The sequence below is a fragment of the Triticum urartu genome, chromosome 1A (assembly GCF_056163025.1).
Source record: "Triticum urartu cultivar PI428250 chromosome 1A, HENAU_Tu73, whole genome shotgun sequence".
NCBI classification, from domain to species: Eukaryota; Viridiplantae; Streptophyta; class Magnoliopsida; order Poales; family Poaceae; genus Triticum; species Triticum urartu.
The window spans coordinates 367,045,017-367,050,273 of record NC_141873.1 but is presented as its reverse complement, the minus strand read 5'-3'; positions in this window follow the sequence as shown (position 1 = coordinate 367,050,273).

Sequence of the window (5,257 nt, the reverse complement as noted above, 5' to 3'; positions counted from 1 at the left end):
TTCGGTGGATGTCCTTCGAGCGCGACACGGTGACGCGCCGTTCGATCGACCGCGTGGCCGCGGTTCACGCCCTTGCACAGGATTAGGTATCGTGGCTGTGGTACTAACTAATAAAAGCGCTACCTAAGTCTAATGTTTACGTGTACTAGTACGGTTTTCTTTTAAGTTTCACCAACCTTATATATAAAACTAAAGTAAGCTCCCACACGCGCACTCATCAATATGCCGCCGCCGTTGCGCATGCTGGCGCCCGCCTGCTCCGGCCAACAATTTCTTGCCCATCACTGCCGTGTCGCCGCCATCCATGTGCCATGAAGCCGAAGGCTCGCCTGCTCACGTCGTCTGCAGTCCCTCCTCGCGATGCCACCGTGCTGCCAAGCACGCGAGCAGCTGGTGGAGCCGCGTCTATGCACGTAGCGTACAAAGAGGAGGACGAGCACGTGCTCCAACACGCCGGCAAGGAGGAACTAGCGTGTCATTGCCGTCTCCGCCCGTGCGGAGGAGGCGTGCATGATGGCTGTCGCGGCGGAAGCCGGTCGCGCGTGCGTCGAGCCCACAAACCGGGTGCGGACGCGGAATCTACCTTTGTGACCTTGAATGCCACGTGGATCCTGCAATCTGAAGGAGCAATTTGGGTCAGTCGACTCATGTGAGCCGTTTGATGCAACATGGATGGCTAGAAGTGCTTATTCCACCTCTTCTGCCGTCTTCTTCCTTCGCTCCGTCGAACTTCTTTCACAAATTGACTGACCCAAATTATACTACTAGTACGAACGTATTAAGTACAGTAGGAATACGAAGATACAAGCAGTAGTACCAACTGCAAGAAGAATAGTAGTAAGACATAGTACTAGTACTACTGTACGTACTAAAGAGTTCAAATAACGAGAAAGAACATAAACATAGTTCTGCTGGGGCCTCAGCGCAACACACCCTTGAAAATAAACTAAGCAACTAGTCCGCCTGACACTGCAGTAGAACCAGCATGAGCGACGGCACTGCCACCTACTCGGAGTCCAAGTCCACGTCCTCGACTCCGTCCTCATCCCTCTTCCTCTTCCTCTTCGCCGACGCTTCTTTGCTTGAACCGGACACTGGGCTCTGCTTCTTCATCCAACCCTTGTAGATATTTAAACAAAGGTAGGCATCCATTGCTGCGTACAGCATATGATCTTCATCTAATGTCTTCGACTCCCTTGCATGATGAAACTCATGATGAGGTTTCTTCAGTTTAGCGTACGAAGGATCAATCATGGCTGCTGCCAGGGTCAGCATTGAAGGTTGAGAGGAGGACACCAGGCTTGCCTTCTGGAGATCGAAGGGCTGGCCTACAACGAGACCTATCCGACGCAGGACATCCCTGTCGTTTTTAAAGCCTACAGTAATGAATTTCACTCTTTTGTCCTTGAGGAAGTTCTTAAAATCCTGGCACTCAACATCGGCATGGCATATGTGGTAGACCAAGCAAACGTTATGTACGCAAACCTGGATCACGGCGGGCTTCTTCCTCTCTTCGTCCTTTAGATCCTTCTCTTGTCCCAGGACTATGGTGTACTCAACATCTAGCCCAGCGAACCACTCATCCGTTGAACTGTTGAACATGTGTAGGAAGTGAGCAAGCCATGCTTTCACCATCTCGGATCCACGTGTGTAGATGATGATGAACTGATTGCTGGTGATGGCTCTAACCTGGTACTCAGCGGCGACCATGGAGATTTGGGAGGCCATGGATTTTGGAGGAGGGTTGGGAGAAGTTGAACTGTTGTACCCCGCAAAAAAAACTGGGAGCGAACTAATGTGAAAGGACGGGACGACTGGGAGCGAACTGTTGTAAGGTAGAAGACGGGGACGAGTAGGGCGTGCGAACGGCGTGGGGTTGCTGGCTTGCCCGGTGGATAAACGGCTGCAAGCCCCCAAAGAGTTCTCAAGAACTATGCGGGACCCACTAGATGTCATGTCTACTAGACCCATATCATAGGCCTGACAGTATAGCTTCTGCCTGTTCGCACGCCATGCCAGCGCGTGGCTGTAACTTCACTTAATTCCGTCAAACGTCACGCCTCCCACGACCTTCGCCTCCCTCGCGCGGTCGCGCCCTTTGAGACTTCGACCGGCTATAAATGAGCAATTTTTTTGCCTTTTTAGACAAGCAGTTTTTTTTGCCTACTCCGCATGCATGATACTCCCTCTGGTCCTTTTTACTCCTGTCAACCGTTTGCAAAGTGTTTGACCAAATTTATACTTTTTTTGAACACCACCTTATATTAATTAACCAGCCACACCAGTACACTCATTCGATACAATATTCACCACACAGGGCGGTACGTTATTTACAAGAATACCATCTAATCTATTGTCAAAGCTATACTTAGCGATTAAGTGTGCCACCTTATTGTCCGAACGGCTAATCTTTGACAATTGAAGATTGTTGATCAACTTCGAGATGCTCAACGCTTTCATCTTTAGGTCATGCATAGCAGACCTATCATAGTCCCCCGATGCAAGAGACGCTACCAAAAAATGTGTTTACCAATGCATGCATGAACACTAGTTACTCTAACCCCCTCTCTTCTTTAATTCTTTGCCACATCAGCATGTTTGCTATTCCCGTGTGCATGATACCAGCTAAGATACCACCATTATGGCCAGCCTTAATCATCGCATGCAATAATTTAGTGCACCTTGAAATATGAACATGTGTGGGGCGTGTATGTTTTTAATGACTTGAGACTATACCTAGCCCGGCATGCAAGATGACTTATTATGCACCGTTCCCCATACATGCAGGAAGCCCGTGTGAAAAAATCTGCATGCATGACTCTCCTCCCCCACGCTCGTCCAATCCGTTGTGACCAGCAATATTTCCACCCCTTTGCTCCCCCGTAATTTACTCCAACAAATATGCCCACGTAGCTGTTACTTAACTGCAGGTGCATTGGGTCACTGACATATGGGCCCAACAGGGGTCTGGCCAAAATGTTAGTGACGCAACTGGACCTGCAGTTAAGTCAGTGCAGCTCAGTCCATATCTTACGTAAGTGTGCCATTGCTCACTATAAATACTGCGCCTCCCACGACATCGCTATCTCCTCCCCCTCACGTTCACGTTCATCGCTATCTCCTCCCCCTCCCTCTCACGTCGACCACCATGGCATCGCCCCTCCCAAGCCCTAGGAGCCCCTCGCTGCACCACGCGGGCGGTCATGCGTCGCCGTTCCGTTCCTCGCCGCCACTAGTCGAGGAGGACGCGTCGGTGTTCCGCTCCTCGCCGCTATGCGACGCATCGCCGTTCCGTTCCTCGCCACCACTAGTCGAGGAGGATGCGTCGGCGTTCCGCTCCTCATCGCGACGCGATGTGTCGCCGTTCCGTACCCCGCCGCCACTAGTCGAGGAGGACGCGTCGGCATTCCGCTCCTCGCCGTGATGCATCGAGGTGGACGCGTCGGCGTTCCCAATCTCGCCAGCACGCGCGCCGGAGGACGCGTCGGCTCCCCGCTACGAGGAGAACGCCGCGCCGCCCGCCGAGCCCCCCAGCCTTGAGGAGCTTTGGAAAGAAATGGATGTCGCCTTGTGGGAGGCTTTGCCTCCAGCAGAGCGCGCCAAAATAGAGGCGGAGAAGAAGGCCGAGGAAGAGAAGCGCACCGCGGAACAAGCTGCCTGGGAGGCCTATGTCGCGTTCGAGAGAGTCAGGCAATTGGCTCTTTGGCAGAAGGCTCGTGCGAGGGCCGTGACGGTGGCGGAGGACGCCCGTGCCGACGCCCTGAGTGCAGTCGGGCCCAAGTGCCTCATCTACGCTTGGCTGTACATGGACCGGGTGCACGCTTCCAGCGAGGAGGAGTACATGTTGGCGCCGGATCACCACACCGGTGAGATCGCACTCGCCCGCCGGCAAGCCGCCAATCAGCACCTCGCGAGTTATGAGGCTGAGGAAGAGGCGTTGTGTCGGCGCGCTGGGAAACGGCCGCGCACCAGGGCACTCGTGGCGCGCCGCAAGCGCTCCTGCGAGCGTCGTGGCTTTTAGGAGGAGTATAATTTTTGTTTCGTAAGGAGATCTCATTAGTTTTGGGACGCAAATGATTAATCCCGAACGTTCAGGAATTTTTAGCGTCCTTAATTAAGTATGTAAAAGGGAAAGTTTGGAAACCTTGTGCATTCATACGCATTTTGCAAGTACGTGCATATAGCACAAACTTTACTATATACTATCGCACTACACGTCTCTCTCGATATATGCTTGCAGACTGTGCTACTCCCTCTGTCCAGGTCAATAAGTCATCTTTGGTTGTGCACCGTGACCAAGAAGGAGGGAAGACTTATACACCTAGACGGAGGGAATACTACTATCACTTAGTACGTGCAAATGCACGTTTTAACATTACGATGCGGTTTTTGTAAAAGTAGAAAAACAGCACTAGTCAAGCTTGTGAAACGATTCAATGCAAAATAAATGCAAAAATGCTCGTTTGATTGTTTACTTTTAGCTTCCTTCTCTGTGGTTATTTCTCTGTCGTACTTTGTACGGAGTATCTCACTGGTTGGAAAGGCATGCAAATTCCCAAACCGCTTCCTACACCCTGTATCGAATCTTTTGCCTAACAAGTTGTGCCGTGCAATTGGAATTCCAACTTGAGTACTACTAGTAGTAGGAGTACCAGGGGCCAGTTCTTTTAGGCTTCTAGATTAGTAATCCCATAACTACTACCTCCGTCCTGGTTTATTGGTCCCCATTGTAATCTGTGTCAAAATTTGATCATAAATTTAACTAATGAAATGTTAGTGCATGTCACATGCACTACTCCATCCGTGTTGGTGAGTAACTCATCTTAGGCTATGCACCGTGACCAAGGAGGAGGAGAAAACGAGCAACATCAATGTTTATTTGCTAATTAATAGTATTGCATGCAATGAACTAACCACTGCATGTCGTGTTTGATATCTCAGGTCATTAAAAGCATGCACACTCTTTATCTCTTATTGGTTGATATGTCAAGAAACAAGAAACGAGGTAGAAGTTAATGCACCGCGCCTAAGTGTTTTGGGATTATCTGGATTTCGTAAGATGACTTACACACCTAGACGGAGGGATTACAATGGTGAGGAATAAACCAGTTAAATCTTTGGTCAAAATTTAGCACAAATTACAATGGTGAGGAATAAACCAGGACGGAGTAGTAGTTTAGAAGCCCAAATAAATGAGTGAGGCACCTTATTGTGGGAAAAGCTGGGGAAGCCGCCAAAAGAACTGGCCCTAGGAGTA